The following is a 13,337-nucleotide window of genomic DNA, read 5'->3' as shown; positions in this document are numbered from 1 at the left end:
TAGGTATGTGCTAAAGAGTAAAGTTAGATCCTTATCTTATACCCTATAAAAAATTAACTCAAAGGGGATTGAAGTTCTTCAATCTGTAAAATTCTTAGAAGAAAATATAGGGGGGAAACTTCAAGACATTGGATTTAGCAATAATTTCATGGCTACAATACCAAAAGCACGCAAAATATATACAATTCCCAACCAGGTTAACATAAAAACCTCACACTGAAGGCCTATTTATTTATTCAGTTCCTATTCCAATATCACTATCTGTGGCAACTGATCACCTCTTTTTTTTTTAATAGTGTAGACATCACTGTCTTTTTTTATTTCTTTATTTTTATTTTATTTTATTTTTTCAGTGTTCCAAGATTCATTGCTTATGCACCATACCCAGTGCTCCAGCAGTTCATGCCCTTCTTTTTTTTTTTTTTAAAGATTTTATTTATTTATTTGACAGAGAGAAATCACAAGTAGATGGAGAGGGAGGCAGAGAGAGAGAGAGGGAAGCAGGCTCCCTGCTGAGCAGAGAGCCCGATGCGGGACCCGATCCCAGGACCCTGAGGTCATGACCCGAGCCGAAGGCAGCGGCTTAAACCACTGAGCCACCCAGGCGCCCCCAGTTCATGCCCTTCTTAATACCCACCACCAGCCTTACCCATTTCCCCCTCCAAAACCCTCAGTTTGTTTCTCAGAGTCTGCAGTCTCTCGTGGTTTGTCTTCCCCTGCGATTTCCCCCAATTCGCTTTTCCTGTCCTTATCCTAACGTCCACAATGTTATTCCTTATGCTCCACAAGTAAGCAAAACCATATGATAATTGACTTTCTCTGTTTGAGTTATTTCACTCAACATAATCTCCTCCAATCCCATGCATGTTGATTACTTGTTTCTTAAATTGTCACTAAAGCAAATTTGATGTGAAACACACTTTTGGACCAGTTTTTTTAAATTAAAATATAAATGATACATAGATAGATCAATTGCATATGGCCCAAGAAGGTGATAAGCAAAGTGAAAAGAGTATGAGAATGACCACGATGCCTTCCCATCTATCATTTTTTAAACCTTCTTTGAGAGTGGCAAGAATACAATGAAATGTTTTCTTCCTTTAGATAACTGCACATGTGCAGACACACAGCTTCAGTGTGGGGAGTGGATAGGGAGTGGTGGGGACTGGGGTGAAATTGAGCACACATGCTTCTTCAAGAGGGGCACAGTTCTCAGCTAAACAGTTCATCATGGCCACCTGGAAGCAAAGGCCTGGAGTCTGTAGCTCTTCTGATCTCTCCATAAAAAGCAGAAATCCATATTCTCATGTAAAAATCAACCTATTTTTCACTGTAGTTCAAAGTTTTGTTTAAAGATACTTTGCAACAAACAAAACATTTGTGGAACCTGGCTGGGAGCTGAGGGCTGCATCTGGGAAAAAACATCCCTACCAGATGATATCTGAAAGATCGTCCTGTATCACACACACCTGTACAGACACACACTCCTCTACTAACATCACAACAAAGCCCCTATCACCTTATCCGTCAAGTGTCTGCTGAAAACCTCAGAATATTGTTGCCATCCTGTCATTGAAAACTTTACAACTGTATACTTTACAGGGGTGAATTTTATGGTGCATGAATTATATCTCTAAAAAACTAAAATTTTTATTTTTAAAAAATCCAAACATGTTCAAATCTAACCACAAACTTGAGGAACTCAGGTGCCTTCTGCCAACCATAGTAATGCAACATCCAGGACTTCAATCTTTCCTTCTAATGTCACATAGTACAGAGTTAATTCTCAGTTTCCATTAATTACTGATTTTTTCCAGATAATACTTGTTAAAGAAGAATTAATACTATTGTTTAAGAACAAATACTGCCCAAATGAAGTCTTTAGTGGGATTGTAATCAGCTTTACCCACTTTCTATCTAATCTGATTGAAGCAGATTTTGTATGAAGTCTTTTTTTCTTTTTTTTAATTTTGTTGCTATTAAAGGTCACCTATTTGAATCTGTCTGAAACTCTTAAGTTCCTGGGATCAATTTATAAGTTCATAGATGACCTGACCAGGGATTGAATTACTATACTTTTAATTAAAATAGGGAAAAAAGGGGGAGATAAAGGAGGAAGAGAGAAAGAGATACATTTTCACATATAGAAGGAATCTATGGGGGAGATGGGTGTTGCACTATTGAATATACTGTATCCTATTTTCCCCAGCTCTGTGTTATAAGTCTGTTCATCATAATGCCTTTTGACCCTCTGCACTTACTCCATCATAATTATCCTTTAATACTCTTATAAATGAACTTTTAGCTCATCTTCCATTAATTCTCCAGAACATGCAAAGCCATCTAACATAAAGTGTTTAACCCTTCCATGGTCTTCCTGTTCACAGAGGCAAGAAGGAAATTCCCGTCATACTCCCGTGTGGACATGAAGATGAGTTGCAACCACCTGCCTCTCCTCCCAATGCCAAGGAGAAATTCACAACTTGTATGGGGAGTCCAGTGAGTGTCAGTGCAAAGTGAACAACTTTTTAAAATTTTTTAAAGAGAAAGGAAGTCTTCCTTTCCAGTAAGGAAAGCTTCCCAGGGTATACAATCTTCACAAAGAAGAGAGTGCTCAGGAGAAGGAACATTTGGTTCAGGGTTATATATGTTTTTTACATAAAGGGTTATAAATCATCATAAAAGTTAGACTTTATCTTGTGTTTTTAGCATGTACAAGGTTGTAGGACTTGACTTTTATGGGAGTCAGGGAAGTATTTTTTTTTCTTATTTTATGTTTGGAATGCTCCTTTTTGCTTGTTTTGCTTTAAAAGCAGACATACAATGTGTGCTCAGAGCTGAAATAGAGGCCATGCTTTGAGATTTTGCCCAGTTATTTTGATTGTGGTAAATGTTAACATATAGCTCCCCTGGGAACCCAGAAACAGGGCCTATGAACATTAAATGTTGAATATTCCTTTATCATGAGTGAGGAAGACCTCCTGGCATCAGGTGTGGGGAAGTCTGGATAGGAGAGCTAAGAACTGGGATTCTCAGTCCCAAAGCACAGCCCTAGGAGCAGGGCCACTTCAGGGCTGCAGTGGTCCCAAGATGGAATGTATTGATCCATGGAGGGTGGAGACATGCCCTTGCCTTCATAATATGTGGGGAAGCTCAAGTTTAGACTCCAAGCAACTCAGATGGTGGTAGGACAAAAGCTCTAGGCCAGGCTGACTGGAGTGCCCACTCTGCAAGTGGAGCTTTGCAACCCCCAGCAGCTGATGTCACCCCTCACAGCCTTCATCAGTGTCCTCATCTGTAAAATGAGAGCAGACTCATGTATTCCATGGGTGATGGTAAGAACAGAAGGAATGAAGTGTTAAGACATAAGACAATGAGTTCAAAATGGAGTCACTTATGCTCAGCTCCATATCACCAAACCAAGACCTAACCTAATTACAGCTTCACCTCTCCCAGAAATGGATCTTAAGCCAATCAGTTCAGAATTGCCTGATCAGCCCTAGCTGGGTATTTGCCTGACACAACCCTGCCATCCCCTGCAGGAAAGTAACTTTGTAATAACCAACCTACTTTTCACCTTCTATAACTTCTTTGCTCTTGCTCCCTCCTTCCTAAAAGCCTTTCATTTTGTGCAGCTCCTCTGAGTTCCTTTTTATTTGCTGGATTGGGTGCTGCCCTGTTCAAATTTATGTTTGCTCAAATAAACTCAAAACCTTTAATATGTCTCCTTTATCTTTTAACACAGGGCAAGTAGAAGATACCCAGTAATACTCACCAGCCAGACCCCCTCTGTACCCGTACATGCTGAAGGTGCTTTCTCTATCAACAGAGAAAAGAGGAAGAGGTAAAATAGAATGAGAGCACTTATTTGGGGTCCCAGAACTACAATTTGGGGAACACTGATAAGGGGAGCAGCCCAAATTTCATCCCCTAGGGAACAAAAGTAAGTCAAGGATTTATTTTTTATTTTTTTCAGATTTTTATTTACTCATTTGAGAGAGGGAGAGGGTACATGAGCCATGGAGAGGAGCAGAGGGAGAAGCAGGCTCCTTGCTGAGCAGGGAGCCTGACATCAGGCTCCATTCCGATCCTAGGACTCTAGGATCATTACTGGAGCTGAAGGCAGATGCTTAACCAGCTGAGCTACACAGGCACCCCAAGTCAAGGATTTTCAAAAGACAAAAGGAAGGCTTGTATGTGTTGTTTACAAAGAATTTTGATTGGTGGTGTTGACACAAAACTAACCTTGGCCAAATATGATTGATTGCTAAGGTTAACACTAAGCAAACTCTCTCACTATGGCAACTTGCAGGTGTTCTGGCACAGTCCCTGGAATATTTGCTGTTTGGCACAGGTCAGAGTTCAAGATTCCACGTGGTGAGGATGTGCATGAGGACCATTTCTTTAATGGCCTCCTGGTGCCATTTTAAAACCAGTTGATATAAGTGACTCCATTTCATTTCTCCTTTCACTCTGTAAATACCTGTAAGTTTGCCCAGGGTGTTTTATCTGGCCTAGGCACATACCCAACTACTAGGAGTGCCAGAGAGTTAATGGTCCCAGAAATAGCCCCCACTTCTCTGCTCCCTGGCTGGGGTTTCCTAGAATCACAAGTAACACTAAGCTATGGCTTTTTTGTCCTGGGCCCATCTTCCCTTCCTCACCAACACTGAGCCCTGCAAATTTCCTCTACTCTATTTTCCAGCTTCACATCTGGTTTGCATCTCCTGTGTAACCACTGACCAAAAGCCTTGATCAACCCACTTACCTTGGTCACCACCAAGTGAACTGCTCTGCTCATTGGGGAGGCTGAAAACATCTTCCACTACCTTATTTTGGTGGTCTTTCTCCAGGTCAGTGCAGCCACTAATGAGAGTGCACAACCCCTGCCTCCAGGGAGTTGGAGAAACCAGCATGGCTCAGAATGGATGTTCTGGACTGGGGTCCACAGAAGCAGAATGAAGACAGGTTTCACATGTGTGCTGTTCATTGAGGGATAAAACTTAGAAAGGAGTGAAGAAGCAGGGCAGGGAAAGGAAAAAAGCAAGAACGTGATTTCAGATGAAGTCTGGCTCCAGCCTAATCCCACAAGAGCACTGGAGCCCGGACCATGCTATTGAGATAGGTAGCAAGGGATTTATTTGTACTCCCATGGCCCCCACCCCAGCCAGGCAGTCAGAGGCTATAAGCATCCAGGCCCCAGGGGTAAGAGGCAGCAGCTCCAGGCCAGGCAGCTTCAACACCCCAGAAGTTTCCAGAGGCAGGTGGCAGGACTGAGACCCAAGCCCCCAGAGCAGCTGGAAAGACACATCTTCTGACCATAAAAGGAGATCCCTGGGTCTCTGGGCAGAACACCAAAAATATCTGTTATAATAGTTTAGATGTTCAGACAGTAAGCGAGAACTTGTCTGGGGATGCTGAAGGTCTGGAAGGCTCCAGAAGATTCGAAAGCATCAGATATCAAAATCAAGTTTCTGATTCAAATCAATTCATATCAAATTCAAATCAAAGTTTTTGATTCAACTGTTCTGTTCATATGAAAACATTGCTTACAAAGGATTAAATACAAATAAATTACATTTAGTTATATAGTTAATGAACCCAATCCTATTGAAAATGTTAAACCTCATGAAAGTAGGACTGTTCCAGGAAACCCCAAGCAGCTGTGACCACCTGAGTGGCAAGAGGCTTCCATGGAGAACCTGGGAAATGTTCATGAGAGGGGCACCTGTCTGGAGGGCTGTGACATCAGTGATTTCTAGTGCAGCTCCCTGCTGAACCCAGGTGCTCCCTCCCTTCAATCATTGGCCACCACTCCTTCCCACAGACAAACCTCAGAGAAACCATACTTTCTCCCACCTTGAACCAGGTGCACATGTTCCCACCACTGGATATACCCTCCTCTTTCTCACTGGCCAACACCCTTGCATGGTTTCAGCTTCAGCCCAGAGTCCCCTCCTTAAGAAAGCCTCCTCCAGTCCAGCTGAGCAAGGCACCTTCCTCTAAGACCCCTTCTACCCAGAGATTCTCCTAATCAGATGCTGTGGGATCATGAATACCCTGAGGGGGCAGGCTGGTGTGATGATGGAGACAATGACCACCATAGGTTTATGCTCCATACGAGCTATGTGCACTTTGAGCAGTTCACTCAACCTTATTGAGCTCCAGTTTTCTTCTCTATAAAATGGAGATAATAAATGTACCCTTTTTTGATAGGCAGTCACACCTCATTCCATTGGGCATTACTTTATTGCACTTCACAGATAAATACATTTTTTACAAATTGAAGGTTTGTGGCAACCCTGAATCAAGCAAGTATATTGGCACCATTTTCCAATAGTATTGCTCTCTTTGTGTCTGTGTCACATTTTGGTGATTCTCACAATGTTTCAAACTTTTTAATTATTACTGTATTTGTTATGGTGGTCTGTGATCAGTGATTATACCTGCAGAAGGCTCTGATTGTGGTTAACACTTTTTGACAATAAAACATTTTTAATTGAGGTAAATACTGGGGTTTTTTTTAGACAAAATACTCCCTGAACAGACTACAGTATAACGTAAACACAACTTTTATAAGCACTAAAAAGCCAAAAAATTCATTTCACTTTTTTTATTGCAGTGTTCTGGAACAGAATATCTGTAATATCTACCACATATGCCTGTATATGGTTATAATGCTGTTGGTAGTCTATTTAGCACAATGCCTGGATGTTCCAGACGTGGTCTAGATCATGTAAATGACTGTTAAACATTATAGAATGGAATAAAAATCACTAAAGGTATCTAAGACTCCCATTTGCAAAAGCTAAAATACAGAACTGAAGTTGTTAAAAGTTTTATAAGTTAGCAAGTGTTATAGCTCAGGTAGGTAATCGTGTCCTGGACTTTAGTTACTCAGCACCACAACCACCACTCTGCTATTATTTACTGTGTTTCATGCATGTAGATAATGGCTTCAAGCCTTTGAAAGCTTCACAGAGAGCCCTCTTTCCAGCTCAGCCTGTGTTCACCCCACATCTTATCACCTGGGGCATTCCTATAAAAAATGGAGTGCAAAGAGTTGGCAAACACCTTGGAAAGTCCAAACAAATGATGACAAAGAGAAATACAAATTGGAAAACCCAGATTATAGTCCTAACCTCATGGTTCACTGTCCAGCCCTTCTCTGGTTTCCATTTTGATCAGTAAAAGGGAAGTTAAATTATATTTGTACACTTTGTATTTTAACTTTATTTTTGAAAAAGAAATAAATGAGATGGTTCAAGCTTAAAATTACAAAAGGATATTCTTTGATAACCTCCCTCCCACCCCAACACCATTTGTGCATATTTCCAGAGGTAGTTCATGCACTTACTAACAAATGTATGAGTCATTTTATTCATACAAACTTCCCACATCATACATTTTTCACTCACAATACACTATGGATTGTGCCATGCCAGTTCACAAGTATGTGTTGTTCATTTTTTTATATTAAATATTTTCACATTTCTTCTTTTTATAATTTTAATTTTATTTTTTTCAGTGTTCCAAGACTGATTGTTGATGCAGCACACCCAGTGCTCCTTGCAATACATACCCTCCTTACTACCCGCCACCAGGGTCACCAAACCACCCAACCCCCCCTCCAAAACTGGCAGTTTGTTTCTCAAAGTCCACTGTCTCTCATGCTTTGTCTCCCCCTCCAATTTTCCCCAACTCACTTGTCCTCAACTTCTCCCAATGTCCTCCGTGTTATTCCTTATGCTCCACAAGTAAGTGAAACCATATGATAATTGACTCTTCTTGACTTATTTCACTCAGCATAATCTCCTCCAGTCCCGTGTATGTTGGTACAAAAATTGGATATTCATCCTTTCTAATGGAGGCATAATACTCCATTGTATATGTGGACCGTATCTTCTTTATCCATTCATCTGTTGAAGGGCATCTTGGTTCTTTCCACAGTTTGGTGACTGTGGCCATTGCTGCTATGAACATGGGGGTACAGATGCCCTTCTTTTCACTACATCTGTATCTTTGGGGTAAAAACCCAGTAGTGCAATAGCAGGGTCATAGGGCAGCTCTATTTTTAACTTCTCAAGGAATCTCCACACTATTTTCCAAAGTGGCTGCACTAGCTTGCATTCCTGCCAACAATATAAGAGAGTTCCCCTTTCTCTACATCCTCTCCAACACACGTTGTTTCCTGTCTTGCTAATTTTGGCCATTCTAACTGGTGTAAGTTGGTATCTCAATATGGTTTTGATTTGAATCTCCCTGATGGCTAATAATTATGAACATTTTTTCGTATGTCTGTAAGCCATTTGTATGTCTTCTTCGGAGAAGTGTCTGTTAATGTCTTCTACCCATTTTTTGACATGATTATCTGTTATGTGTGTTGAGTTTGAGGATTTCTTTATAGATCTTGGATATCAGCTCTTTGTCTGAAGTGTCATTTGCAAATATCTTCTCCGATCCCATGAGTTAAAATGTCTATACTGCCTAGAGCAATCTATACTATATTGGGATGGCAGTCAATGCCATCCCAATCAAAATTCCACTGGCCTTTTTCAAATAGTGAGAACAAACAATCTGAAAATTTGTATGGAACCAGAAGAGACCCCAAATTGCTAAGGAAATGTTGAAAAAGAAAAACAAAACTGGGGGCATCACATTGCCTGATGTCAAGCTTTACTACAAAGCTGTGATCACCAAGACAACATGGTACTGGCACAAAACAACAACAACAACAACCACATAGAATGGTGGAATAGAATAGAGAGCCCAAATATGGACCTGCAACTCTATGGTCAAATAATCTTAGACAAAGTAGGAAAAAAATATATAGTGGAAAAGAAACAGTCTCTTCAATAAATGGCATTGGGAAAATTGGACAGCTATGTATAGAACAATGAAACTTGACCACTCTCTTACACCATACACAAAGATAAACTTGAAATGGATAAAAAACTTCAACGTGAGGAATCTATCAAAATCCTACGGGAGAATGTAGGTGATGAGGGAGCAGGAGGCTGGCTGAGGACAAAGCAAAAGCTGGCGCCTTGCACCCTCCCTTCATCCGCTCCCCTCCATATGTGTATCATTCCTCAGGCACCCCTCACTGCCATAAAATGATAAATAGTTAACTTGCTGAGATCACAATCCTGCAAGACAGGAGTCTCCCTTGGTTTGCAAATGTCCTTGAGATTACAACAAAGAAGTTACCTTATCAATAGCCCAATTTCCAAAGACACAGAACTCAGTTCCTCAAGCCCTAATGTCACCCTCCCCTCCATAAAAAACCGAAGGAGGTGGAGGTAGAAGGAAAAGTAAATAAAGTTAAATTTCTTCTAAACCTAAATCTCATTAACAAGGATGCTTGATAGCAGGAATGTAACATTCCACCAGACTTCCAATTGTCTTTACTTGATAGCAACTAAGCCTTCAATATCCTGATAGTATTCTTTGCCCCAATAGCCCTTCTGAACACCCCTTTGTCCTCACCTACCCAACTCCTGTGTATATAACCAACCACTCCTCACAACCCGGGGCAGCAGCAGCTCTTCCTGCCCACGGGTCCTGTCCCCGTGCTTTAATAAACCACCATTTTGCACCAAAGATGTCTTAAGAACTCTTTCTTTAGTCGTCAGCTCCGAACCTCACCCCACCGAACCTGACTTAGGTTCTGGGACTTCATCATAGGGAGTAACCTCTTCCCTATCACCCACAGCAACTTTTTTCAAGACATGTCTCTAAAGGCAAAGGAAACAAAAGTGAAAATGAACGTTTGGGACTTCGTCAAGATCAAAGGCTTCTGCACAGCTTCTGTTGTGCCCAAATTCCGAGACCCCCCCTAAGATGACCACCAGAGTCCAGAGTCAAAGCCAAACAGCAAGGGTTGTTTATTACGAATTCGAACCCAGACCTCCGCGCACTCCTTGCCGGTGACGCTAAGAGGTCCTGAGCTCAGGATCAGAGCACCTTTTATACACTATTTGGGGAGGCAGGGACTTAGCATACATCATAGTATCTCATAACAAATCTCTACATACTGCAGGAAAATCAAACAGCAACTCTATAATATGACTGGTGCACTACAGAGTGGGAAAAAGCTGAGAATAGATTATTGGTTAGATCAAAGGGCTGTCATTCTTCAAACTGCTCGGTTGGCACCGCTAGGGTTATGTGTCACCTCAGGATTGGCCGGGGTCTCCCTGTCAAGCTGCAGGGTGCCAGTTGGTTATTATCTCCCGTACCCAAAGCTGGGTGGTGGGTCCGGGAGCAGTCACTTTGTCATGTCCAATTTTGGGTGGGGGTTTCTCTGGCACCAGATGGCTGTTATCTCTCAGCCCAGAGCCGGGTGGGGGTCCGGGAGCGGCCACTCTGCTAGGTTCGATTCTGGGCAGGGGTTGTGTGGTTACAGAGTGCCTATAGAAAGTTTGCTGGTAATTTTCCATCTCCTCATGGGTTAGCAAGTGAAGGTACAGAAGCAGAAATAGCGGTTATGGTTATAATTTAGGCATCTCAGAAACTCATTTATTTTTGTTTTACGTGGCAGAGTCTCTGACTAGAGGGAGGCACTATAATTTTAGATAGCTTTTTAGGTTCCCTTCTAGCTCTGAAAATCCAAGTCACCCATTCAAACCTGCCTGTTGGCCTGCCCCAAGTGGGCAACAGGAAGTCTGCCACCCAGGAAGGCTCACTTCTCTGACCAGAAGGTGCTCTGGGAAGGACCTCTCCTCTTCACCAGCCCAGTCCTCTCTTCAGAACTAAGACTGCCATTGTGGGGCCAGGTAGTGTGTTGGCAGCAAACCAGGCCTGAAAAGGTTTATCTCTATAGGTGAGCTAATACATGAGAGCTGGAGGCTTCCCTTACCAATCATTGGGACTCAGTGACTTAATCCCTTTTCCAGAAAATGCCTGGCCCCAAAGGACAGCCTCTGTCTTTCCCCAAAGCTGGTCTGGCCTCTTGTGCCAGAATAATTTCCCACCAGTCTGGTTCATCCCCTGGGGGGGGGGGGGGAAAGATGAAGAAGAAGAAGAGAATTGAATGCTAAAGACAAAAGAGTCTGTGTCCTCCTTGGAACTCCTCATCCAGCTACAAAGTTATGTAAGAGTTGGCCCACAGTATTGTAATGGCTGCCATAGTATGCAAGGGGGAGGCTTGAGCACACCACAGGCATGCTGATGACCTTTCCTCATCCTGGGGGCAGGCCAAGGGGTAGGGTCCTCACAGGCAGGTAGGTAAAGCAGAGCAATCAAAGCAAACTGAGCCAACATCACACACAGATGTTGGTATTGTATGCTGATTGGAGTAATACAGAGATCAAGGACAGTTGAAATCATCAAATGCCTGTGAAGATGATGAGAGAGCAGGAGGCTGGCTGAAGACAAAGCAAAAGCTGGCACCTTGCACCCCCTCTCCATCCGCTCCCCCTCAGTAATATGTGTAGCATTCCTCAGGCACCCCTGATGGCCATAAACGATAAACAAATAGTTAACTTGCAGAGATCACAATCCTGCAAGACAGGAGTCTCCCTTGATTTACAAATGTCCTAGAGATCTAGAAACAAGGAAGTTACCTTATCAATAGCACAATTTCCGGAGGCAAATAACTCAGTTCCTCAAGCCCTAATGTCTCCCTCCCCACCATAAACAAAACTGAAGGAGGCTGAGTTAGAAGGAAATGTAAATATAGTTAAATCTCTTCTAAACCTAAATCTCACTAAAAAAGACAATTGATAGCAGGATTATGACATCCCACCAAGAATCTCCCAACTATCTTGATGTTAATGACTGGCCTAAAGACAACATTGATCAGGCCAGCAAGGGCAAGGCCTCCGGTAGGCCTCCGATATCCTGGCACCTTGTAGGTCCTTTTTAGCATAGGAAAACTCCATTGAAACCTCCTTTCCCCTCACTTTCCCCCAACCGCAGAGTACACAACCTCACAACCCAGGGCAGCAGCTCTTTCTGCCCAGGGGTCCTGTCCCCTTGCCTTAATAAACCACCATTTTTCACCAAAGATGTCTCAAGTATTCTTTCTTGGTCATCAGCTCCGGATCTCAACCCACCAAACGTCACCTAGGTTCTAGAACTTCATCAAAGGGAAGGTGACGGGGAGAACCCCCCAGCAAATTGTATAACAGAGTACCACACAGTTGAATGGTATAAAAGAGCAGTAATCATTTATTACCTCATCATTTCTATGGGTCAGGAATTCACTAGGTGGTTCTGGGTCTCTCACAAGGCTACAGTCAATGTCTGCCTGGACTGCCATCACCTGAAGGCTTGGCTGGAACTGGAGGGTCCCCTCCCATTGGGCTGCTGAGACAGTGCTGGCTGTGGGATGGGCCTCTCCCATGGGCTGCTTGAGCATCCTTAGGGCACAGTGGCTGGCTTCCCTCAATGTAATCCATCAAAGAGAACAAGATAGAAGTTGCAATGTTTTTTCTGTCTGGGTAGTTTGGAGGCCAGCCGTGATTCTATGTGGGAGGGACTGCAGGACAGTGTGGCTTGCAGGAGGCAAGGATCCCTGGCAGTCATCTTGGAAACAGGCCACCACAGACAGAGATGTGGCAGCCTACAGAAACAGGAAATCCTGAGCCCCCATGTCAAGTTCATGATGTAATATCCCAGAGTTGTCCTTTATAGTTCTCTTTGTGTTATATACCGTGTGTGTGTATGGGGAGGGTGGGTTATGAGATGGATTTAATTTCACAAGAAATGTAATTTCATTTTATGGTTGTTTTTTTTTTCATAACCTCTATGTAGTGTATCAAACTCCTTTTTCATTTATCAACATGTCTTGGACATCATTCCATGCGTATGTATATAATAAGCCTACCTCATTGTTTTTAACTGCTGAGTGGCATTTCATACCTTAGATGTACCATGGTTGTGACCATTTGCCTAATGAAGGCAATTTGGTTGTTTGCATTTTTCCTATTACTAACAGTGATAAACTTTGTATATGCATCTTTGTACAACATTTACTTTTATGTAGTTTGTCATTTCAGTGTATATTTATATACACGTGTATATATATAAGTATACATATTTATATATAAAATCTTCAGTTGTCATTTCTTAATTTTATTGTGTTGTGATCAATGTGCCCTATATTATCGTTTCCATTTTTTTTTTTGTACTTTTAAAAGTTTACTTATTTTATAGAGAAAGAGAGAAGGGGCAGAGGGAGAGGGAGAGATTCTCCAGCAGACTCCCTGCTGAATGAGGAGCAGGACACAGGGTTCGATCCCACAACCCTGAGATCATGACCTGAGCCAAAAGCAAGAGTTGGACGTTTAACATCCTGAGCCAAATGTTCCTATGTTTTGTATTTCATATTT

This window comes from Mustela erminea, chromosome 7 (assembly GCF_009829155.1).
Source record: "Mustela erminea isolate mMusErm1 chromosome 7, mMusErm1.Pri, whole genome shotgun sequence".
NCBI classification, from domain to species: domain Eukaryota; kingdom Metazoa; phylum Chordata; class Mammalia; order Carnivora; family Mustelidae; genus Mustela; species Mustela erminea.
This window is presented reverse-complemented; position numbering follows the sequence as displayed.